The sequence below is a fragment of the Canis aureus genome, chromosome 17, assembly GCF_053574225.1.
Source record: "Canis aureus isolate CA01 chromosome 17, VMU_Caureus_v.1.0, whole genome shotgun sequence".
Taxonomy (NCBI): Eukaryota; Metazoa; Chordata; class Mammalia; order Carnivora; family Canidae; genus Canis; species Canis aureus.
The window spans coordinates 17,392,627-17,420,433 of record NC_135627.1 but is presented as its reverse complement, the minus strand read 5'-3'; positions in this window follow the sequence as shown (position 1 = coordinate 17,420,433).

Sequence of the window (27,807 nt, the reverse complement as noted above, 5' to 3'; positions counted from 1 at the left end):
AAACATGATAAAAACCACTATTGAAAAAAATTATGTTGATGGCATATCTTAATTAGAAATCTGTTTCAGAATATAATAATAATATTTACTTGTATTACTTTCTTGTCATCAGAAGTGATATCAATATAATTAGTATATTTAGTACTATTTATTTTATTAATTTTATGTTAATATTTTATTAGTCTTTTATTAGGATGGTTAACTGCTTCTGGTAACTATTTGGCCTGATACTAAATTTTGAAATAAAATATAAGAAGGGGTTGAATTTTAGAAATATTTTTAATACTTTGATTACATTCCAAAATTTATATGGGTGTGTATTAACATATTAATTTAAAATAATCAGGTGGTCTACATTAAACCAAGACTCCTAAGCTATAATAATTGTCATGCTTCTCTCCAATTTATCTATTTTTCTTTCCCCCCCTCACCTGAAAAGCTGGGAACAATACTGGCCCTCTTGAGATTCTTTTGTGAGCCTGAGAGAGCTTCCCTGACATTTTATTAAGGCACATGAGTAAAAATTACTAAAGAGGCAAGTTCTACACAAAGGTGACAAATCATTTGGGGACTGGGACCTGTACCGGTATCTTAAAAAATAAAAATTGAATATATCCAACAAAACATATCCATCAAAACATTTATTTTAATATACTCCATTCTCTTCAGTTGGGCAAAATATTTTTCAAAAGAATAACACTGCTCTCATATAATAGTATCCATTCATTACTATGTGGCAGGCAGTATACTGGGAACTAGAGTTAAATTATCTCATTTAGACTCTATGTCAAGCCTCTAAATTTTGGTATTTTTACCAAAATTTAAGATATAGCCAAACTAGACTCAGAAAAGTAAAGAATTTGTCCAAGCTAAAACTTACAAAGATTCCAAATCATTATAATATTCCATTTATCATAAACAGATGAACCAAGCAGGATTTTTCTTACATGGCTTTACATAATCTTTGAAATTTGGACAATTTAAAAGTATCCCCATTGAATTAACTAGTTGGGGGTTCCCCCCCCCAAAAAAAACTTATCCCTATCTTTGTCCAATAATTACATCATTTGTAAGGCCATATAAGACCTTACAAGATTTGAAAATTTTTCTTAGCAACATATTCGCTCTTCCAGGACTGAATGAAATTCACTTTTGTTTAGGATTACCAGTGTTTGCTAATAGTTCTTAAGTATCCTTCAAGTGCTTAGTAAGTGTCCTAGAATTCATATTAGATTTTGCCTAGACTATCAGATCACAGATAGGCTTCAGGGCACCCTAATGGTGTTGGTAGTTAACTGGCTTGAGACCAAACTTCCAAGATAATATCAGACAAATGGTTAGTTTTTATCTATGGCTTTGAAAAGGAATTCTAGGACTCTTGGAAAAATTATTCTAAACTCTATAAATACTTTAAAATGAGAAAGTAATAAACATCTAGAAATGAATAATTCTTTCTGACGGTTTGATCAGATAAATCACAGAGGGAAAGCTATAATGTATTTCACAAGCAATCTTTAGCATAATCAGGAGATTGGCTTTGTTTTTTACTTGAGTACTTACATCATTATAAGAGAAGTTCAAAATTATACTCAAGGAATTTAGATTTAAATAATTTCTAAGGAATAAGTTCAAGAAAAAGTTATTTTAAAAATAGCAATATTATCATTATGGTCTTCACTTTTGTTCAGCATTTTTGAATATCTTAAAAATAGATAAATGATAGATAAGGAGATACTTAGACACATAGACATACACATGGGCAAATTTGTTGGCTCTTGACAAATTAGATATTACATAATTCTGATGAATTCAGGAACTCTTTTAAAGCTGTACTTTACTTTTCTAAATTAAAATGATAAGATCAAAAAAATAAAATAAAATAAAATAAAATGATAAGATCAACTGAAGCTTCATGAGATACCAAAAAATATTTAGCTCATTCAATTCATCATGGTTAATTATCTACCTGAACAAAGTCCAGGTCTTACAACAAACCCTATGTCTATATTTAAGGAACTTGAAATAAGATACTCCTCAAGAAGCTTAAAAAAATAAGAAGTCTTGTCCTCTGTAAGAAAACAGGTAGAGGTCAGACTTTTAGAGACTTTATAAGATCAATAAATAATAGGAATATCTGCTGTAAATATTGGTTTGGATATAAAATAGATTGGCAATAGAATGTTATTTCAGTCAGGATCTTAATCTATTAGATGGCACTGAGAGGTTAAAAAAAATTATAGGTAGAAAGACAACAGATAAGAGGAAATGATCCCTGTTGAAATTCTAGAGGAATTCATTAAAAGTAATTTTCAAGGAATAGGAATGAAGAAAATGGATGCAAAATTTAATTTGTAATGTTGACAGGCTAATATTACTTAATATCTTCTTGACTATTCAGACTATTTGATGTTAAAATTCCAGAAGAAAAGACAGCACCCCACAAACCTCTCCTGGAGCTGATCTCTACCTTAAGCCACAGGAAGTCTGAGTTCCAAATGAAACTAGCTTCTCTGAAAAATAAGGTGGGAATGAGTCAATAAACTCAGGTAAGTAATAGAACAACCATGAAGTGGTACTTTCTAAAGGGATGTTTATTGATTTGCTTGTTGCTTTTTAAAATTTTCAAAATAAGATTTTATGAAATAGTATGATAAGAAACAGAAAATCTCAACTACAGCTTATCAAGCATTTACTATGTCCTTGGGCTTTCCCAGGTATACTATCGAGTCACATTTACCTCATCCAATCCCCACTGTAACTCTATAAATTGGGTATAATTATGTCCACTTTAGGTTTAAAAGAGATCCCCAGAGAGTTTCCTAGATACAAGTGCATTACAAACTTGTGCACATATAAAAGCTAACTTGGTTACCTGATAAAAATCCAGATTCCAAGTTTCTTCCTCCTGAACTCCCTAATTCAGTAGACCTGGGATGGCAAATGAAAATCCATATTTTAAACAAGAATCCATGCTAATTTTTTTAGATGCAGCCAATTTGGGGAACACTGCTTTCTACTTAGCTGCCCTGTGCAAGAGACAAGCAAGTCCTGAGTTTAAGAGACAGTTAAGATAATTTGAGAGAAAATAATTGTGTACTTCTATTTTAGAAGACAAGTTTGTCATAAGTGAAAGACCAAAAAACATACTTTTTGTTTAATTTCATGTGAAAGGGGCAGCCCGGGTGGCTCAGCAGTTTAGCGTCGCCTTCAGCCCAGGGCGTGATCCTGGAGACCCGGGATCGAGTCCCACGCCGGGCTCCCTGCATGGAGCCTGCTTCTCTCTGCCTTTCTCTCTCATTCCCTCTCTCTCTCTCTCTCTCTCTCTCATAAATAAATAAAATTTAAAATAAAATAAATAAATTTCATGTGAATGTGGGACAAAGACACTTTTAGACTTGTGTTAACATGGATGGCAACTGTGGCAATGCAGAGATGGCCAATGCATTAATTAAAAAGAACTCTTCCAGTTAGCATAAGCATGTATTTATGACGCCAATATAAGCATTTGATCTATCAACAGTTTGAATGAGGAGATAGAAAATGTATACAGGAAATGGGTTTCTTCCATCCTGGGACGTAGATCATCACATTTAAGGGAGCAAAACATATACACATCTAAAATATTATGTAAAGTTCTTGCACAAAGTATTAATTTTATGACTAAATTATCTACTTAATGAATGAATTTCAAGAACAGTATGAGTTCTGCCCTCCCCATGTGGGTATGAGCTGTAATGGGAGGGTCTCCCAGAGGAGTGAGCTGATCTAGGACCTTGCATGGCAGGCAGATATATATGCTGGAGTTGTGGGAGAAGAAGATCACCCAGAACTACAAAAGGAATATGGCACCTTAGGCCTCATGAGGAGACTGACATAGGTGGAATGAGAGTGTGTTTAAATGGGATAGAAATTCTTAATAGCTTTATTCTTAGCTAGAGAGATCTTTGGAAGAACTATGCAGAGTTTTCCTGACCTTGCACATCATCTTAAATTGCATTCCTTCACTTAAGCAATCATCTCTGTATAGATAAACAAATTTAATAGTATTATTTCATGCAAACTAATACAAAGCATTATTATCTTCTTCAAACTATGTCTCTAGTCATATTTATTTATATCTTCCCCTGCAAAGACAGTTGGACAATAATCTAAGTGAAATTATTAAAAAAAAAACATTTTGTCTCTCAGTTTATCTAGGATATTACGACTTCAAAGTCTGATTCAAAGGTCCATAAAGTGTAAGATGTGAGCTCTTAAAATCCAGAAATACAGAATAATGCATTTTTCTTTACACTGCTTCTTTTATTTAAAAGCAGAGAAGGTAATTTTTAATTGTCAAGGAGCCATATTTAGCAGATAAACACCTTCAATAATCTGACTAGGACTTATGGGTTCATTTTGTCAGTTTTACTGAGGTTGCATGATGGTTAAGGAAAAAAGAATTCTCTTTTCATTCCATGAAGCATAAATGTGCTCTCCAATTTGGTTTTCTTTTGCTCGTAACACTCATCTCCAGTTTGACTTCAAGTGGTTTTGTTTCTTGTTTAAACTCATGTACTTGAAAATTATTAGTTTCGGGGGCAATACAAATTTAGGCAAGGGCTGATGGTATCTGTGCTGTAATGGATACCCTCTCAGATTTCAGCAGTATGTATCCCTAACAGAGATAAACAGGAAATTTTTTATCAGTGGCATTGCTATCAGACCTAAGAGGATCAGAGTATATAATTGTTATTATCTGACAGGCACCAGCTTATCCTTTACAGAAAAAAAAAAAAAAACCTGGAAATGGTGAATGACTTTTTCATCATTAACCACCTTCTAACCACTCGTTTTTCTTACCCCCTTAGACTGAGATTATAGGCATGAGAAAAATACCAGTGACGAAATAATCTTTTCTCACAGCTCCTTCACACACTACTCCTTGCATTGCACAAGATGACAATGGTCAATAGAATGTATTCAAGAGCCAAGTGAGAACTGAAAGAGAGATCTGCTGATGATGTCAGGTAAAATAGGAAACCTCTGGCTCCTTACATCAGGTCTCCCAGTTCCAATTATAATTTCAGCCTCAGCTGTGATGGACAGCGCCATATTAAGTTCCCACTGACTACTCATCTCCAGCATGCTCCACATATCTTTACATTGTGTTCCCCAGAACATTCTCCAACACTTGCCCCCCATGCAAGCACAGCCCAGAAGTACTGGGTTAGTATTCCAAGTGGCAATCCCTAACTATTGGGGAACAAGAGCCAGCAGGTAAATGTTCCTGCTTTCTTTCCTTGAGGTTGGCAATTTTAGAAATACAGGTAGACATTCTACTTCTCAGTATGACCTGCTAGAACCAAGCAACTGCTACACAAGCAAAATCAGCTACCTCAATTATTACTACCTGCTAACTTTCATTACATTCCTGCCTCATCTTGACTGGTCCTTTACTCTTGCTCCCTAGATTATCTCCAACATAAATTGTTTGCACCTGTTATCTTTAGAACAGAGATCAGTAAACTTTTTTTCTAAAATGGTAGATTGTAAATGCTTACAGTTCATATAGTCTTTGTTGCTGCTACTAAATTCTGCAATTTTAGAGTGAAAATAGCCACCAACAATACATGATGAATGGACATGACTGCATTGCAATAAAAATTTTATTTATAAAAACTGGTGGTGGGCTGGATTTGGCCTATGAGTCATGGATTACTAACCCCTGTGAATCTCCTAAATTCTTTTGGTAATGAATTAGAATATGCTTAGATATTCCTGAGCTTAAGTATCTTAATGACAATAATTAATGAAGTTAATAATTATCTTTTATTAAAATTATTATATACAAGGCACTATTCCTAGCAGGTGTTTTACATACATTACCATGTTTTATTCTCAACATTTTTATTTCATTTATTAAGGAACTAAAGCTCAAAAAAAAAAACTGTGCTAGTCATTCCTACTGTTCACCAAATAGTTTTCTGCCTTCTGAATACATGATTGGATTATAATTCCTGGTAATTTTTCCAGTGGGGAAAGGCCATCTAATTATTTCTGGGCAATGCATTATAAGATTTAATTAATGTCAAATGACCCTCCAGAGCTCTTTTTCCCTTTGTAACAACTATTGACAAGTTCCAGATACTAAGCCCCAGCTTAAGGACAATATGAGGAAACAAACACCCAGTGAACATGTAACATAAGGGGGAAAAATATCTGAGATTTCAGAAGTTATTTGTTACCATTCATAACTTCACCATCTTGATTACTACAGAAAATAGGTCACTTGGCCACTGCCACATCTAATAAGTGACATAGACAAAACTTGAACATAGGTCTTCAGACTCCAATGCTTGATTTGTTCTCGCTATACCTCCATCACTATGTGTAAGCCTTTTTCTGCACATAAAATCATGTTAAAGCAACCTCTCCCCAACGAAGGATGTTACCCAAACACCAAAGACCTTCTTTCTTAGCTGTGCTCAAAATACACAAAAAAGAAAAATCTGGAAAAGGATGAGCAAAACGAACTCTGATTCTAGAAAAATTGTCAAGTACATAAAATTTAGACTCAGAGCCCTACCTTCTTTTTCCTACTCTTACCCATACTTCCTATAGATGAAACATTCTGGGACATCTCACCAGTCTTATGATTGACTTTCCTCTGGTTACTACTCCCATTTCTCTCCAATGGAGGCAGGTACTCCCTACTATGTGACCAGACTGTTTCTTTTTTTTCTTTCTTTTTTTTTTTTTTTTATATAGCAATTTTATTTAATGGACCAGACTGTTTCTAATTGACCATAGATTGACCCCTGACCAAGACAGGACAATCAACTGCTCTTCCCAGGGAAACTAGGATTGGGGCTGATCCACTGAAGCTGGTTTTTCTAATGCATGAAACATTCTGAGATTATGGAGTAGCAGACTTCACTCTGCTGTCTGAACCAAGGTCTTCAGAGAGAGAAACAAGTGGACATGCAGAAAGGTGAGAAAAAAAGACAGAGAGGGAGCCCTCCCAGCGTTTATAGTGCTGGTTCCAGGCCCAGCTGCACTCCTGACATTGAGGTTAATGAGATGTACCTCAGTTCTGTCAATAAATTCTTTCAGTTTGCTTAAGCCACATTAATTTTTTTCCTATGATTAGAAAGAGTCCTAAAAAATACAACTCCCAATTCACAAGTTCTTTTTGACAACTGTTCAAAAATTGAATCTTAATGGATGGACTACATTGTCTAGTAAAAATAATTAGCCTTGATGACTACCTCAAAAAAGACTTTAGTAAAATAATCCAGTCTTAAGTATTTTAAAGGAAAATCACTAAAAACAAATAGCTGATTGCAGAAACTGAGTATAACTTGAGCTATTTTAATCAATTACCTTTCCAATATTCTTCACATTATCCTCATCCCCTTTCTCACATCAGAGTAGACCTAATACAATATGTTTCCCAACCCCAGGGTCAGAAAATACATATTTTTTAATACAAACAGAAAAACTGAGTGAAAGTTTGAGTTTTACTATCATAAGTTATCTCCTATTAATTAGAAAAACAGAAAAGAATAATTAATTCAGTATTTTGGTTTTCAAGACATAATCAGTCCTCTTGGATTAATCTTTCCAAAAATATGCCCAAATTGCAAAATATTCTTCTAAGTAAGAAAGATAAATTATTTAAATTAAATATCTCATTTTTTTTCTCATGGAAGGAAGTATGTTGTTTTCTATAGTACGTCAGTAGCAAGTAACATGATTCTATAAATGTATAGACTAGTTCACTCTGCATCACTTGCTATATAAATAGAAGAAAAATGTTTAGGCTTAAAAAGGAAAGAGATAAACAGCCATTTCAGGAATAAATCATTTAATCCTTTGACTAAAACCATGAACATAAAATAAATATATTATGTGGTCTGCATCAAAATTTCCTGAAATTCAGGAGGCTAAACTGAATTAATATTATATGTTGCCTCAGGAATTGCAGCTAGCTGCCCCAGGAAGTATATAGATGTATAGCTATATATCTCCTAAACTGTGATATAAAATAAAATTTGAAAAAATCAGACATTGTTTATTGCCTAAATATTTATAGTGTAGGGAACTTCAGCATCAATAATTTTTTTTAGAAATATTCAGGCTTATTTGGATTTAGTTAGTCTAAAATAATTGAAATTAGAAGATTAATTATAATTTCATATTTCTAGTCTTGAATTGAATCAAATGATATTGTTTTCATTCTTACTATTTTTTGCTATTATTATCCTATTTTTTAATTTAATCCACATAACATTTGGAAAAACATTTTTGACTAGAGATTTTCTACAGAGATTCTATTTAAATAAGAAAAATTTTGTACTGATATGCATTTTCATTACAAAAATGTTCATATTCAAAAATCATGAGTGATTTAAGTTTTCACTCAAATAGTGTAACATTTATAATAAGCCATATCTTGATTGTTTAATGCTTAATATTCAGCAGGAATTAATTTCATATTATTACAAATGATAAAGAAATGATGCCATGCTACAGAACTAGAATTTCTAATTTATAAACTCATTTTTATATTCACACATTGGAGAAAATTGTGGACACATTAAACTGCTTACATAAGCTTTTTAAAGAAGTAACTACAAAATGGAAAGTAAAATTTGCAGTGCCATTTGGCTGGCTAATTTATCTAAAATACGATAACTGTAAAACCAGGTAGAAGGTCATAATTATAATTTTTCTCAGTGAAATCTGCAATAGATCTCTCCACATTTAGAGAATTCAGCATTTTTCTCATTCTTTAAAGTTTTTCTTTAAAAAAGTATCCAAGCAAGACAAACTACATTTGCAATTCCTTAATAAGACTGTGTGTAAGACACAGGTATAGTGATAAGTTTTACATTTCAAGAAGGATAGGGAATAATTTCTTTTTTACCCTAAACATCCAGAAGAGTGGTCCTATTAATTCAAGGTCTCTTACCCTTCCAAAGGAAATCATCTAAAATTTTATGTGGCCGTTTAAATGATTGCTTTGGGAAATTTATATGGTAGTCATGGGAACAAGTAAAGAAGTCAAGGCAACGTTGATCATTTTAATAGTGTGCAAGTGATCCATCCAATTTGTAAATACCTTGGACCACTCTTCTAGGTCATGAATGATCAGAAAAGGCATTTATACAAAATTAATGAAATAAAATACAAGCTCATTAATTTAAGCTAAAGTCCCCTAAAGTTTTTTAATTGGTCAGATTCATCATAAATACTCTATCTGAGCTTTTGAGAAAGCAAAATATACCTCCTTTAAAGTGTTATTACATACTTTTTAAAGAAGACCTATTTTCTCTTTGACAATTGAGAGATAATTCCTTTTTTCTTTTAACATTCTGAGTATTTCTACAAACAGTACTTCTCTACAAAATCTCCTTCAATGGTTTCATCAACATGTGTTTGCATTTAACTAGTAAAGATGTCAACATGGTGCTCATAGATCTCAACAGTAGCTATGTCTGAGGTGAACTGCAACAGGACAGGGCAAACCTGCAACCAGCACCGGCAGGAAAGTGAGTAGATGACAAAAGAACTGACCATGTTATAGATTCTGGAAAGAGACAGGACAAGATATATTGATAATATCTGGGCAATAAATATTCTAAAGTGGCAGTTTGGGAAACAGTTTGGATAAAGAGTGATCCAACATGCAGGATGTCCTGGGATTCCCGAAAAGAGTAATGGAGAAAAGGTGCCATGCATCTTCAGAATCCAAGACAAGAAAGCAGAGAGGATGAAAGAGGTCTGAGAGCAAGTAACTGAGCTTCAGTTTCAAAGCTGGGATTTGGAGACTAATCTCTGAAGGGGGATGAGGAGGACCCCAATCATAGAGGGATCAGAGGATCAAACAGATTGCACAAATGCAATAAGACAGAGACGGGAACAAAGTAGAGCCCCAGGTACTAGAATGAGAAACTTGGTTAGTGTACTAAATAATTGATAAGTTGTTTATGATTAATTTAAGATAACTAAAGTAAAAATCTAAGAAGAAAACTATATCAAGTAAATTTTCCTTTGGAACTGAGGCAACTCTGAATGTGAGGCTGGCAGGTCAAACCGCCCACACCCCTAGGCAAGAAGCCTCCAGAGAGCTGAGCAGACAGAGCCAAATGTTGACATGCAAGTCTCCATGTGGCTGCTTCATCTTTTACCCACATTAAAACTCAAGCCTAATGTCTCACAAGTACCATTAAGATCACAGCTATCACTCTGGTTTATAGAGGAATAAATGTATGTGTGTAATTAAAGCCCCTCACTCAAAGCACTGGCACAATAATGCCAGTAATAATGGTATTAGCATACCATTCTCTTTTTTTACACTTCTGAAGCAGATTTTCCAGACCTGTCCCACACCTAACTGCCCTAAAGTCTGATTTCTACTTATACTCTATTCCATCCAATTTGTAACTCAACCAATTCAGTATCACTTTCAGGTGGAAATAAGCATAGCTATATCTACCTCTATAAAAAAAATACATTAGCCATGCTTGTAGAATAAACATTTAAGTATCTTATGGAGACATATCAAGACACAGAAGACATAGAATCTAGGATGCTTTCCTTCTCTACATTACAACTCTCCTCACAATCCAGCCAAGGGAAGGCTGAGGGGTGGAGAGGCCTGGTTTTGCAGAACCCCCACTGGCCTTGTTGCAGCTCTTCCTCATCACCTTCTTAGGAAGAAGTGTCCATGGTGGAAGCATTCTCAACAATTTCATGATCTGTATGTTCTGATTAGATGGTTACTTATGGATTTAGCAGCACTGAGCTATTTGGATGGTATAGTAAGCAATGGCATAAAGTCCAGAAGATGTCAGCTCCTGGAGTTTGCAGTAAGGGCCTCTATAATTTCCCTGGAGGCCTGCCAAAGGCAACTCCAAGTCTTGAAGATGTAGCTTCCATGTGGTGGTCCTGCGTGAGACAAAGATATTTCTTCTTAGCTGCAGTAATTTTAGGCTATATAATTCAGCAGCTGACTCTCTGACTTTAGCAGATTTCAGATTCCCAGAATTCACTCTTTACCGCTATAGCCCAGAGAATCCCTCCATTCTTCCATCTTAACCCAAAGCCAAATCAATTCCATTTACAGAAAAGCCTATGTATTTAAAGGAAAAGAAAAATGCAGTTTCTCAGCAACTTGTTTCTCTACCAACATCTCTCTGTGGTACTTTTAAAATCAAACACACAAAAAACCTACCACAATATTTTTCATTAATTCCAATCAAGATATGGAGTCCATCTCTCTGTCATTTGGAGCTAGACTTGGCCATATGACTTGTGGTGGTTAGTGAGGACTTAATAGATGTGATTGAAGCAGAGGACTGGGGAAGCCTGGGTGGCTCAGTGGTTGAGGGCCTGCCTTTGGCCCAGGGCATGATCCTGGAGTAGCAGGATTGAGTCCCACATTGGGCTTCCTGCATGAAGCCTGCTTCTCCTTCTGCCTATGTCTCTGCCTGTGTGTGTGTGTGTGTGTGTGTGTGTGTGTGTGTGTGTGTCATGAATAAATAAAAAAAATCTTAAAAGAAAAAAGCAGAGGAGTGAATAGGGCTTGCACCTCAGGCATAGCTCTTTCTTTGCTGCTGGGAACCCTTTTGTCACAATGTCAATTGACCCAGACTGACCTCCAGAAGCTTACACCATATGAGGAAAATCTCTGCTGTACCAGTGAAAGGCACCAACATAGGAGCGAGGCCTCCTAGATCACCCAGTCCAACCAAGCTGGCCCAGATAAAAACAGCCAACCCAAGGAACTATGGGAGAAAAAAGTTGCTGTTTTAGGATCTTAGTGTTTGAGGTGGTTTGCTATGCAATAAGCAAGCTGAAATAGTCTCTTCCTTAGTTTTCATAATATAGAGCTCCAAAAACTAGCATTTAATAAGGATTAATTATACAAATAAGATCCTTAACAGGAGCACAGCTAAATATTTTGTTACTTTTCTCAGAAAAAAAAAATGGATACATTTATTTTGTCCTGATGAACAAGTAAAACAAGGTCAAGGATTATATAGCATATATCTACCTATGAATATACTTGCATGTGTATGTTCAAAAATAACTATTTCTTATATTTTTTAGCATCATTGATTAGAGAATTGGCAGGGGGTTGTTTGCTTGCTTTGGTTTTGATTTTCAAATTACTTCTCTTGGGAAATATTACCCAAGAATAAACACTTTTCTTGAAATAGGAAAGTACATTCATCCAAATGGATTTTGCTCCTGTTTCCCCAGACACAATCACATGGGTTATGATGTGGCCAACTGTGAATTTATGCTGGAACAGATTTAATTTTGCTTTAATTTAATAACATGGGGCAATGGCTCAGAGAAAAAACATGGATCTGTCCTCTAAGGAGGAGGGAAAATCAGAGTAGGCTGGACAGTGTGATGGGTAGTTGCATTGTTGGATTTTGTTGTTTAAAATTAGAACATAGGTTCAGTGCTCAAGGGATGGAAGCTGTGTTATTTATGGTCCTGCTCACTTACACCAGGTGTACCCTTGGCTTTCTGGCCACACCCACTGACTTACTGCCATGGAACTGTGTGAGCCTGGCACACCTAACTGCTTGAATCTCTAAGATGCTATAAAAACTTACCAGCCACATGGCAGTAGGCTCATTTCCTTTATATTATCCAAAAGATTCAGACCAAAATTAGAAAATTGAGACTTTTTTTTCCCCCTAGAGCAGTGATTTATTTAGTAACTCTAATCTGAAGACATTCACTTTCAGAATGCTGAGGAAATTGCAAACAATTTATCACACAGAAATTTTGGAAGTATCCATATCAATAAAAGTGTCTCTTGCTAGTTTATGACTAGAAATCAAGTAATGATCAACAGTGGTATTGATCTCTTCCTACACAATCATATTTTGATCACTAATTCATTAAAGAACCATTTAAACTGAAAAGGTCCACAGATTTCATGATCTTGAAACATCTAGGAGAAAGTATGAATTAGAAAATATTCTAATGTGATGATAAAATGATGTCACTTCAAGTAAAAATATTATTTAAAAACAAATCCATGTGGATAATCAGCTGTTATGAATGATTAGAAATTTTTTAAGTTCACCTATTTGTATGTATATGTGTATATACGATATCTATTTCTAATATTTTTGGTGTCATCAGTCATTTTCAGAGTGAGGAATTTGGGGGTAGAGGGAAGTTGTTTAATTTGGTTTGTTTGTTAAGTTTTTTCTCTTGAGAAATATTACCCAAGATGAACATTTTTTTCCTCAGAAATAGGGAAGGCCACTTAACAAAACGTTGGTTTGGTTTCCACAAACCCAAGAGTCAAATGACATTTGAGTAAAAACGGTTTTCACAAGTCCAAAAACAAATCTTCATTATGAACAGCAAATACTCTATCCTATCACTTAGAAAAATAAAGTAGTACTTTTGGATTTTTTTTCTTTTCAACCTTGCCTTAATCTTTTGTTTTATCTTAAAAGGTTGTTCATCAACTACTCTCTACCTTCACCCTCCTTTTTATCATAGTGTAAACTACGCTAGTGTCTTTGTGTAGCATGATTTTAAGCATCTTTCTCAAAGTTTAAATATTTGTACTTAATATGCAAATATTTAAAATGATAATACCCACTACGACATTTTTTCAGTGAAACAATATTGATAACAACAAAAAGAACCAAGAATTTTACAAACAATAATCATAACACTAGTTATTCAAAATAAGGAGAATTTCATATACCTTAATTCATCAATGTCTTTCCTGAGAATTTAGAGATACTAAATGACAAGGAAAAAAGATAAGACGTATGAATGTTATAGAACACTTAATTTTTTGCAACTATTTTATTATAGCAAAAATATGTATTCCAAATATATAAAAATTAGAATATATGATCAAGTAGATTTAAACATGTGAAAAACTGGTACCCAATGATTAAAATTTTAGTCTAAATACTGCATCATGTAAAATGTTTATGATATGATATTAAGATAAAAATCAGATCTCAATATTGCACCTACACAATATTTTATATCTCTGTCAAATTATGTGTCTTTTTCTTCAAGAAAGGAAACAATTTAAGAACATGGATTAGAACAGTGTAGTGAGATTTTGAAATATGACTTATTTTAAAAGTTCCCTTATTTTTAAATGTTTAATCATCAAGTTTAAATATTCATATATATTTCCACTAATGAAATATCTCTTTTAATTCAGAGAAGAGTAACTAGTAGAAATCTCAGTCCACAAACTGTCCTGATTAGTAAATATCAATTTATTTTCTGTATCTAAAATTAATTTCTCCTTCACATCCCTATTCTCCTGAATCTCAGTCAATTCAGGATCTTTCATCCATCTCAGAATTCCATTCTTGTTCATCTCTGTTTTTCACTCCTTGACCATCACTCCCTCCTTCCTCATTCTTTATCGTTTGGCTTCTTCAATCAACTGTTCTCTCTGAAATGCCCATACTACTCTCAGGAATCTGAGAAACTGCCTATTGCTTCCATTCATCAGGGCTGTAGTTAATTTCTGATTCCTGTCCCCATCATGGGATAATTCCATGCCAGAATGGGGCTGTCAAACCCCTCGGGACTACTGCTTGTCCATCTTCCCAAATATCTCTAAACAATTCCTTTTCTCCCAGTTATACTTGCTACATAAAACTCTGAGGTCTTCATTCCGACCCCTCACCATCAAGCTTCACCCTGAAATGGGTATGCAGCTTCTCTGTGCCCCAGATTCCCATTCTTATAGGAAATATGATAATCCATCCCACTCTAGACTTGAACTAGGCAGCAAAATGGACTGAACTCAGGTGCCCTTTGCAGATCAACAAATGTTTCACTTAAACCTCAATGTTGTCTAGAAAAATGATCATCTTGGGCCCTAGTTTTTACATTGTCATGATTCTTTCTGGCCTGAGTTCTCTCAGGGTGCAGGCCTTCAGAAATCAAAGCCTGTTGTCACATGGTGACATCTCTGTTCTCTATGTTTTCACTATCATCCCTCTGAAGAGGCAGAGAACATCAGTGATCAAAGATAGTAGGTAGGAAAAAGGAAATTCAAGGGGACAGAAAGCCATCATATTTCAAAATCTTTTTGTGCCATTCCACTATTATGAATATCGTCTAAATTCGAGAAAAGTCTTTGTGGCTTTATCTACAGTCACGAAAAATTGCATAATATATAAGGACATACATTTTGGATGACTCATAAATGTGTGTGATTATAAAAACAGAACAACCATAGTTTTTCTTCTATTAATGTTGCTATGTGGATAACCTCAAATTCAATTGTTTAGACAGGTGTTGAAATAGATTCACAAATTTACTCTCTATTATTCAGATGCCCAAAAACTGTTTCTTCATTATTTTCTACAATCTCATGTTCCTTTAAAATCCCATCCCAATGGTGGCATAAACAAAATATGTATCTGTTAATTGATGATATTTCATAGTATTGGGATTTAATAAACTCTTCAAGAAAATCCAGTCTCCCCCAGCTGAGTGCTAGGACATTTCCCTCCTGCCACATCAGATTTCTATCCCATTCTCCCAGGATGGGGCCTAAGATTTGGGAAGGTGTGGGGGAAGGTTGTAGGGTTTACTTGACCTTTGAGTACTTAAGGTCCAAATATGCAGATTTGTGGGCTGTGCTATGGGGACCCTGTTTGCCTCCCCTAGAGAGCATGATTGTAATTGCTTGGTATCTGAGCCAGTTTCTGAGTTATTGCTGGTACTCTTATGGGTTATCCTCTTGTATAGTAAGGGTTCCTCATCCTCCACTTCAAATTTGGCTCTATTCCAGAGCTAACAACCCTATGAATTGTAGCCAATCTCCACTCAGATCAAGTTGTAGGCTGTCTTCAGCCTCAGCTCTTACAAGGGTGTGACTTTGCCCCTACCTCAGGTGGCTCCTTGGCTGTCTTGCTGCATCTCAGCCCAACTACATTGCACATCCCACTCAGCTCACAAGGATGTCCTTCCCATATCCCAACCACAACACACAGCAGCCAAGAGAAGATCTGGAGCATTTGCTCATTTATTTTCTTTGCCTAAAAACACATCAAAAATTTTTACTCTGAGGCAGTGATAGTATGTTGGTTCCAGGTTATACTACACTACCATCTCCTTCAAGAGTGTCAGATTTGGAATGGGATAACAGCTTGCTCTATTTTTCTTTCTCCTTAAACTATAGAACACTGTCTTTCCAACTTCTGAGTCAGAAATGCCTGAAGTTACTTGTCCGACCACCTGTTTCCTCTGCATTTTAACTTACCTCTCTCTCCTTCATCTGCCAGAACTGGAAGGGCATTCTTCTAGTTCCCTTTCTTAGAAAGAACATCTCTTCTTCTTACAAAGGCAGAATTCATCCTCTCCACATCACAGTTTTTCATAAATTGTAAGACAGCTACTGAAGAAATAGTTGTAGGGCCATGTGACATGCTGAAGATAGGGCAAAGAATGAGGTATAACCTGGTCTAATATTTTCAAAATATAATCCCCATTGTGTTATTCATATATAAGCCTACATTAAATAGCCCTTTTCATTGGTAAAGTAATTTTATACATATGATGTTAGTCCAAACAAGGTTTTTGTGATGATACTGTGAATTTTTTTAAAACTTGTAATTTAAGCCAGATAAGTAACTTAAACAAGACTTTGTTTAAAGAAACTTGTGGGAGATAGAATTGTACAACTGAAGCCTAGCAATGCAAAGCTAGGACCCCACCCTGACACTTCAGGTTCAAATTCCAGCATCCTTGCCATTTACCAGTCTTCATATTTCCCAGATTATCACATGGATGGCAACATACTAGATCAAATTGCTCACAATGGTTATGAAGTGGTCAGTGATGACCAACTTTTCATCAAAGAATATCTTAGGTTTGGAAAGAATCTGACTTGTTGATTTGGCAAAACATGAAATTCTCACATGTTAGAAATGGTCTTCAACTTTTAAAAGTGTTCTTTAGAGGGATCCCTGGGTGGTGCAGCAGTTTGGCGCCTGCCTTTGGTCCAGGGCACGATCCTGGAGACCGGGGATCGAATCCCACATCGGGCTCCTGGTGCATGGAGCCTGCTTCTCCCTCTGCCTGTGTCTCTGCCTCTCTCTCTCTCTCTCTGTGACTATCATAAATAATTTTTTTAAAAAAAAGTGTTCTTTAGACACTATCTAGATGTCTTTGAGAAATTATATAAAATATAAATTTCTATCTCTCCAGATTTTTTCTATTTCATATTTCCATTGGCCTCATTTTATCACAAATTATTTATTATTATTATTGCTATATGTAAAAATATGTATGATATTTCAAATGCATATCTGTCCATTAGTTTTCTATTGATCATTACATCTCTGGGATCCTTCTAAATAATCAGCAAAATTGTTGAGAAATGTAATACTTGCAAAACTGGAGTGGATCTTGAAGATCATTTAATTCAAATTTGTTAACTATGTATTTGTGCCTCATTTATTCATTCATTCAACAAATGTGACTGAATACCTACCATGCTGCAGACACCATTCTAGGGTCTGGAACACATTCATAAGCCAAATGACCTAAATTCACTGCTCTCAGGTAGCATACATTTTAATTTGTGAGACCTTAGAGATAAATAACTGAAATGTGTGGTATGTTAAAAAAAAATAGGTGCCAAAGAGCAGATAATAAATAGCAGGAAAGGGAAGATAGAATGTGGAATGGAGGAGATACTTCAATATGGTGGCTGTGGAAAGGCCTCATGGAGAGGCTGACTTTAGGGTACAGATGTGACTGGGATGGGCCTAGGAATGAGAGTGCTGATAAATTAAGAAAAATTCAAAATCTTGAAAACATGAAATCTTGACAGGGACAAGCTGCAGGAAAACAGGCACTCTCATAACTTGCTAGTGGTAGTATAAAATGATATGAACCTGCTGGGGAAAATTTCTCAGTATCTAAGGAAACTATATATTAATTCCCCTTTTGACCCACTGTTCCCACTTCTAGGAATCTATTCTGAGACATACCTCTATGATTTTAAAAAACATAAGCACATTATTTACAAAGGCAAATTAATAGAAAATATCAAAGTCAAAAAAATCCTTAGGAAATTGTATCAAGAAAACACAGTATTTATTTATTCTTATTGTTTTAAGCCACAAAATTTGGGGGCAGTTCTTTCCACATCCATAGCAATGGGGCCAAACAGTAATGGATAATAAAAAGCTGAACAATAAAAGAAAATTCATGAATTCATGATGACAGACAAGGAAGAGAGAAAGAAAGAGAGGAAAGCAATCAAGAGAGAAAAGAGGGGAAAGAAAGGGAAGCTCATTACTGATGCCAGCTAAAAAGCACAGAATCAGTGTAAGAATTACATCTCCATTTTGCAGTCACCAAGGTAACAGCTAATTTAAACGAAGTCATCAATGGATGTTAAATCTTTTGGATAAAAACTGGGGGTAAGAGGAGCAGGGGTGGGGAGTAGCAATGTGCTCATCAATTCTCACGGTATCATCCACAAATTACTGACTAATTAAAAAAGGAAACAGTCAACCTTTCTAATGGAAGGAGCTGGCAGATCCAAGAGATTCAACTCCACATCACTCATAACTAGAACACCTGAGCCATCCTGAGGTGATACGTATATCACGTATTCTTGCTAAAGTGTTTAACCTAGATTCATTCATGAGATTTTAAAAAAATAAGACAGGGCACCTGGTGGCTCAGTGGTTGAGCATCTGCCTTGAGCTCAGGCCATGATCCCAGAATCCTGGGATCGAGTACCACACTGGGCTCCTCACAGGAAGCCTTCTTCTCCCTCTGCCTGTGTCTCTGCCTCTCTCTGTGTCTCTCATGAATAAATAAATGAAATCTAAAAAAAAAAAGTAAGACAAATAAAAAATGTGGGACACTGTCCAACACTGTTGATCTGATCTTTAAAAGTCAGTGTTACAATAACAGCAGCAACAAAAAGACTGGAGTCTCTTCCAGATTAAAAGGGATTAAAGTGACATAACAAGCAAACATAATATATGCACCTTCCATGTAAAGGACTGCAGATTAGATAATATTATTGACATTTTTCACTTTCTCAGGTGCAATTACGGTATTGTGGTTATGTAGGAGAAGATGCCATTTCTTAGAATAGACATGCTAATATCATGATAGCTGTAACCTACTTTCAAATAGGTTAGCAAAATAAAAATTCTTAGGGTGAGGAGGGAAGGAGGGAGAGGGAGGGTGAGAAAGGGAGAAAGAGAGAAGGCAAAGGAGGCAAAATGTTATCAGTTGGTGAAATTAAATGAAGGCTATATGCTTATTCATTGCACTAATCCTCCAGATTTTATATAGGCTTCAAGTTTTTAAAAAACCTTGCTAGAAACAAGATGGTGTACTGGAGGTCAGCAGGTATAGACAAATATATTTTGTAGAATTTTGCTACAGGATAGGAGAGAATTAGGACAGGTAAATAGGAGAGATGGTAATCCCTAAATTTCTTGATTTCTAAGTTAAAGAGATTAATTTAGACTATTTACACATAGATCTATAATGCATGTGTAGAAATTCTGCAAAAATTCCTACCTCTGCAATAACCTTTGCTTTATCATATTCTCATAACCTTTCTTCCTTTTATTTAGGAATATTCTACAATAATCAAGACAGTATGGTACTGGCAAAAGAATAGACAAATAGATCAATGTATGCAATAAAGAGTCCAGAAATAGACCTACATAAAGGTAAGAAATTGAGTTTTTACAAAGGAGCAAGGGCAATACAATGAAAAACTAATAATCTTTTCAACACATAGTGCTGGAGTAACTGGACATCCACACGAAAAAATGAAACTAGACACAGACCTTACATCCATCACAAAAATTAACCAAAAATGGATCATAAACCAAAATGTAAAACATAAAACTATAAAACTCAAAGAAGAAAACACAGAGAAAATCTGGATGATCTTGGGTATGATTATGATTTGCTAGATTCATAGACTCATGATTGAGATAATCATGATGAATAATGAAACTTACCAAGGTCACAGTCATGATAGGCAGCCTTCTGGTAACCTCTGGTACCTCTGTCTTAGCTAAATTCGTTTTGTCCATTCTTGATGATAGGAAACACTATGATTTATTTTACATTGTTTTTGAACATTTGTGCTTCCCTGAAAAGGCCTTTGGAGAAGTCTTGGCCCTGCCTGAAGTATTCCTTAGCAGACCTCCAGGGATAAGAAACACAAGTTCAGCTCTTTAATTATTTTATCAAATGTCAACCTTGCCTAAGTTCGAAAGTATGTGGGTTGCCTTTCAATCAATAAGACAGAATATCTACACTTGACTGATTCCCTTTAGAAAAAACTTGGAGACGATTGCTTCTCCAGATAAGGACAGAGTCGCCATTTATTTCCTGAGATTTCCTCATTTTCACCTTTTTTTATCGGCCCTGATCATGAGAAAGAGATATGCATTTACTAAATTACATTAACTATTCCCACACAGAAATGTCTTTTCAGATCAACAGTTTCATATTGTGCCTTGTCTTTCGTCTAGACAAGTCTGTGGTGCGATGTTCCACATGACTTCATTTGTTGTTGCTCGTACCTGATGAGAGTTTACTGTGAACTTCCCTTTCTTCCAATGTCACATGACACATTTTTCTGAGTTCAAAACAAAGATATATTGGCTATTTCTCAGGGTTTGGCATCTTTCACCAAATGAGAATTATTTCACTCAGCACTGTGCCTTTCACTGTGGCTGCTAGGAAGCTAAGTGATCTTTTCCAATCTTACCTTCATTAGCTTTCTTTAATTCTCAACTCCATGAGCTGGCCCCTGTTTTTATTTCATAAAAACTCACTGCATCTACCTAATAATACAGCAGTCTTTACATATTCTATGGCAATAACTCCTAAGTGTGTTTGCTGAGCAATTTAACTAAATAGTATTCCACGGCATTTAGGAGAACACACAGGCAAAGAGCCAAATTGTACATCCTGAAGGGGGGTACCAGAGATTCGGGGTTCTCAGAGAATCACAGTGTGTCAGACATCCTAGCAACTGTCATAAAATGAAATAAGATCAAACCATAATAGAAAGTGGAAAAAGGTGCAATGGGAATGTAAAGAAAAATGCCTCTGGTTTGATAGAAAAGAACAAGAAGACCTCACAAAAATGTGAAATCTTAACTGGGGTCTAGAAGAATGAGGAGGAATTTATAAGTGAATATATTTGTAATGTATGTGGGACATGAATCCCATGGCACAAATGAAGGACATATGAAACAACGTCATTCCTCTATAACCAAGTGCATCCCACTAGACCCTGGTACTGTCACTTAGTCTGATTAATTTGGTCTCTCTCCACAATCCCATAAAATCTTCATTTATCTAGGGAGTTCAAGAAAAAAGTGTCTTTGATTCATTTTATAGTCTTTTAAATCTGTCTTTTGCCTGGACTTGGCCTTTTGAAATTCAGAAGTCAGGTATTTGATTATTTTTATTTTTATTTTTTTTGCATTGGTGTTGGGTCATCCCTTCTCAGAGATCATGACAGCAAGTTGTAACACTTCAAGAAAGGGGTTAGCTGGGTAAAGTACCCAGTTTTGAGTACCATGGCAAAATATCATCCCTTCCCCAGAGGAACCTCAGTGGTGAAAGGAATCTTAGACATTACCTAAGTCAGCTCTTTTAGCTTCATTTTATGAAATAAATATTCGATGTAAACAAAAGGCAGGGCGATGCTCCCAAGACCATCACAGTCAGTTAGACTTGTGGACCACATTCCTGCCCCAGCAATAATCCAGGCCTCAACAATTAGTCCTTTAATTTGGAACACAAATTGTCAAGGGAGTTTGTTAAACCGTATTGAAGGTACATATTTTAGGATTCTACTGTTAGAGATTCATATACAGAGAGAGGAGCCAGAACCTGCATTTTAAACAAGCATCTCAGGTGATACTAATGCAAAGAACCCACCCTTCTAAAAATACCACCTTGGAAGCTGAACTCCACAAGAGCAGAGACTTATTTCTCTTTATCCCCAGTGATTGCAGAGCACATGGTGTACAGGAAATATCCAATGTTGAATGAATGAGTAAATCATATTTCTTAAAATACACAACACCTTCAAACTTTGTTGTTTCTTTCCAGCGAAAGCACCGCCAAATATGTTCTTAACTGGGCTATTTTGAATTGCTATCTTTGAATTGTAACATTTCTATGTTTCTTTATAAATCAAGCTTTTCAATACAAAGTCCAAATCAAAATTTAGTAACACAAAAAGCCAGCAACCTCCTAAAACATCCCAGGAAGCAAGAATTCAAGCAGTGAAAGAGAATGATTGTTTAAGTTGTCATTATTCACCCATCCAACACATAAGCTTTTATTCCAAATCAAAATCCAAGTTACTGGCAGCCCAGGTGGCTCAGCCATTTAGTGCTGCCTTCAGCCCAGGGCCTGATCCTGGAGACCCAGGATCGAGTCCCACATAGGGCTCAGTGGATGGAGCCTGCTTCTCCCTCTGCCTCTCTCTCTCTCTCTCTCTCTCTCATCCTCTGTGTCTCTCATGAATAAATAAATAAAATATTTTTTTAAATTGTTCAAAATCCAAGTTACTTTTTTGGTATTTTATGATACCAAAAGAACTATTCTATGCCATAAATTATGATATTTTAAAATAACATCTGGGAGAAGTTGCCATGAAGAAACAACTCATTAGGAAAGAAGTCTACTGGCAATTACCCTGATATCAGGACTCTTCTAACATTGTCCCCTAACTTGCAGAGTGAATGACTAGTAAATCTTCATTTTAGAAAGATTTACAGAGTCTCAGTATCTTCAGCCTTTCACGTGGTACCTAAATAGCCATGTTCTGTATCTCACACCACATGGCATCTGCCTTCCAACTGTAATTCACATAATCTGGTTATCTGGTTCTGTAAGAATTACAAAAGTCCATTTCAGAGGGGTAATTGCCAGGTGAGTGATATCCAAGACTGAGAAAATGTAGATGATTAGATTTAGCAAAATGTTATAGCATGATTCATATTTGTTGATTGTGAAAATGCTTTGAGGAGATTGAATTAGCAGGGAGAAGACCTTTTAGGAAGCCCAGAGAAAAGAATCTCAGGAGTATAATTTTGGAATGAATTAAGTTATTTGGGGATCTAAATGAGCATGTCTGAAAATTAATATAATGAAAGAAGAATCGTATATGAGAGCAGAAAGTCAGCATATAGGCCAGATTGGTTTTGACATTTGACAAGCAATTATTATAGTGAAAGTAATCACGAAAACTCACAATGCCTAGTTTAGTGATTAATTTTGGCCAGAGTTTGACACAATTATCTAAATATTCAGACAAAATAAAATGCTAATTTGCTGAAAACATGGGTTTTTTTTTCTGTGTTATTTGGATAATTTTCATATAATACTAAACTTTGTTCAGCTGGTACATAATTTTGGCTTTCAAGTCATTGTTTAAAAAAAAAACAAAAAAACAAAAAAAAACAAAACAAAAAAACTTTTACCTTTTCTCTTAAAGCATCATTCATGGCCAGAGCACAGAACATAAAACTAACATCATAATTCTTAACAGTATTCTTCTTCAAGGGTACATCTTCATTTCAATTGATAATAAGTCTTACACAATGAATGATTCTCAAATTATTTAAAGTGAATTACAGGGTTGCAGAATTGGTATAGAGGGAAAGGCCTTTACAACGGGCATGAATTACAATCACAAGCCTCCTCTGTCTGCTGTAATTGGCCTTAATATTTGGGACGATGTAGCTCAGATAAAAGAAACCTTACTACAGGCTTTGGCAGAGGCTGCATTTGTGCCAGAAGGTACTAGTGAGGTGATTAGGCTTAGCCATCCAGCTGCTCAGTCACCCACTATGCAGTGCTCCCCAGAAGTTTACATGATGGACACCAAGCCCACTGCCTTTCACAGACGGAAGCAGCGATGTCACTTTGAACAGTGAACAAAGTCACCAGGATAAACGATGACTTTGTTCCTCCACTATATCCTGCAGCATTCTTTGTACTAAAATAATGTGGGTAAGAAAAACCAGTTGAAGAAAAAGAAACATCTATATTGAGTCCATGTGCTCCAAATGAGAGTTCTTATATTATTTACTGGGGGGGAAAAATACACAACATAGTGTGTTAGTCCATAAGAACTACTTTATGATAAATAGGGAATCCCTGGGTGGCTCAGCGGTTTAGGACCTGCCTACGGCCCAGGGCTGATCCTGGAGTCTTGGGATCGAGTCCCGCATCGGGCTCCCTGCATGGAGCCTGCTTGTCCCTCTGCCTGTTTTCTCTGCCCCCCACCCTTTCTCTCTCTCTCTCTCTGTGTCTTTCATGAATAAATAAAATCTTTTTTTTCTTTAAAAAATAACTACTTTATGATAAAACTAATGTATTTTTCTCAAAAGTGTATTTATTCACTTCAGAAATTGATGGACATTTAAAAGTAAATAAGAGGACAGGGAGCAAAATTCCTTAACCTCAGCTGATGGCATTTGGTGGGGAGCCAGGGGGCTCTTTTTCACTCACATAACCACAAAAAGGTGATTTGTGATGGGTTTTTGTTCAAATCCTTCTCCATGCATATTATCTCTGTAAGATGAATCTTCTCTAAGACATGTATTGCCCTTTTATGCTGACTGCATGCGTGCATATGCATAAAATGCCACATTTCCAATTAGGATGTGTATCCTCACGAAGGATGACATATCAGGGCTGTCAGGCTAAAAGCCCTACAGCTCGGGAGAATTTTCCATGTCATTCCATGGGTCTGCCAAGATTATGGGATGTGGCCATTAGTTCTCTTCATCTCTTTTCTTACCTCCGATTCTAAGTCATCTTCCCTCCCGAGCTAGATACTGTTTTTTCAGACAGCTCTAGAACTAACGTGAATTGCCAGTCTTTCTTACTAAAATTTAAGTAATGTTTTGTTTTATCCTAGTAAGTTGAACTCCCTGTTGTTTCCAATATGGATTAGGTTCCAACAATTTGACTTCACCTCTTCATGTAAAAAATGTGCTATTAACACATTACTGAACAAGATTGCTTTCTGTGGAAGAAACTACAGGGGGAAATTTGTATTGAAGTCTAGCACTTTATGATATCTTCTTTGAAAATCTTCAACATTGTGCAACTAGAAATGCCACAATACCAATGTGCTATATGTGAGTGGCACACCGCCACAGCAGAATGATACCTAGTAGGATAATAATATAAGATCTTCAGAAAGACATTTTAAATCCTTGAAATATAAATATGATGTTTAGGAATACATAGTATTTTTCCTGAAAATTTTAAATCTTTATATTGTTGATAATCAGGGGGAAAGGAATAGGACTGATGGGAAAATGTCGGTATCAAATTGGAATGTCGGAGTAATATAACTTATCTGAGTATTTTGCTTTTGAAAAGTTATGAAGATATTCAAAAACATGATTCATGTTTTTACTAGATTCAACTTAGTAGTATTTTAAATGATAAGGTCACAGGACAATTGTGCTACATTTATAAGCTCTGCGGCTGGGTCTGAGAATTTGTGTGCTGTGTTTTCCTAACTCTAGGCAATAAACAAATGGTTGAGGAAGGGGAGGTAGGTGGGGGATGGGGCAACTGGGTGACAGGCATTAAAGAGGTCACACAAGATGAATGCTGGGTGTTACACTATATGGTGGTAAATTGAATTTAAATAAAATATATTTTTTAAAAAGAAAGCCTTGATGTTTCAAGTACCATAGACGTGGATACCTCCCAACTCATGTGAAAATACCATTCACCTCTTTATTACTGCAAGAGAGATAAGATCACAGAACTTGAAGAAACACAGTAGACGATCTGGTCCATTCTTCCTGCTATTCACAGAGTAATTGCCGTATTTTTCCACACTGAGCAATCAATAATGCATTCTAATGCTCTCCATTTGGTTCTCTACGATATTGGTTTTAATATCCTCATCTTGCCATTAAAAGTTCCTTTTCTCTAGTTTTCTAATCAGCTCACGTTGATCTTTTTAAATGGAAAGTGGCAATAACCAGCTAATCAACAAAACACATTTGCTCTCCCGCAAAGCACGTTACAGAGAACAGCTCAGCCCGGCACACTTCCTCCTCCTGATGATCTCAAGGGAGGACGGATTTTATTATTTACAGGGGGGGAAATCTAGGCACATGAACAAGAAGGGCATTTTCTGTAGGCATATTTACTCAACGTGAATGTGAGCTCACATTTAAGACTGCCTATATTGTTCATCTAAGTTTGACATTACCATTTTAATGCTGTAACTGCTAGCTCTTAAAGGCTTTAGTTTTACTAAAAGTTTAATGAAACAAAATTTGTTAACTCAGACATAGTATGTTTAGATTTTTTTTTAATAATACATTCTTGCTTCCTAAGATATGTAGGCTCTCTTGCCAGATTGATGGAAGTACAGAAAAGATTAAATAGCTTCTCTGAGATCATCTCAAAATTGAATGGCTCAGTTCAAATCAGAAACCCGGATCATAGCCCTTTGCTCTATACTTCAGGCCATATAGCTTTCTATGTTCATAAAAAACAATATTTTGTGCATTAAAGAAAGGATGATGCAATTTATCTTTGCTGTTAATATCATTTGTTATTTGTTACAGCCACAGGTAAGATTGAAATTGGCCTTAACAACAACAAAAAAGTTTAAGACAGCCTTATACCCTAAAATAGAGTGTTTATGTCCAAAATGTACATAGATTTTTTAATTCTTACCAACCACAGTGAAGGAACTATTTTCACAAAATCATCAGGGAAAATTCCAATGATACCATATCCATAGAAATAACATGCAGGGATGTTATTCTAAGCCATTATTGAATGAGCAATGAGTGTTACTCAAGTTTTATAAAAAGAAATGGATGAAAAGTGATCATTGCCTTCAAGGAACTTAAAATCTCCTTGTGAGGATGTAACAAGACACAGTAAACAAGAACAAAAAGTGTGAAGCTATCTATTTAGTAAGCACTAAATTTAGTGATTAAGCACTAAATTCTGTTTTATAGATTGACTCTTCATTTAGTGAGAAATCAGAAGAGATAAGGACCAATCCTGGCTACTTAGAATAGGTGGAAATGTTTTCTTGAAGAAGTTTAAAGTTAAACTAGATCTCAGTGGGTGGATCCACAGGCAGAGGGAAAGTGGAGAGATGTTCTGGGTGGAGTATGGAGAAATAAACACGAGATGCTCTGAGAAAGTAAGAGATACTTACCAGTGAATAAAATGAAGACTACATGCTCATTTGGTCAGCAAATCAGCAAATATTTGTGGAGATCCTACCATTCTAGATCCTGGGGATATGGTAGTAAGAGAGGAAAAACGGGAAGGTGAAGCTCCTATAGCACTTGTCCCAGCAGGAAACCCATGGTTTTTCTAAACAGGGTAAGAGACAGAAGTGTAGAAAAGATTATTTATAAAGGTTTTAAGGAAATCAGCAAAGGACATACAATACCTTAAAGCTAGCTATAGTGGGAAGTAGTTACCAACTCTAGGCTTGAAGAGACAACAGGAGGGAGAAGTTACCAGACCCTAAAGAGAAAATTCAAGGAAAGGGTTGTCTGAAAAGAGGTGTGATCTTCAGTAAATATCACTATCAAGTTGCACTGACCTGCTCAGAGTGAATCTAGTGAATAAATAAATATCCCATCCCCTGCCTCTCTATTTCCTCCTAATGTTTCCCATTTGCTAATTCCAACTACAAGGCAGAAGGCAAAGGAGCCACTCAGTGCAGTCACTACGGATCTATGCGATATGAAGAAGAGCATGGGT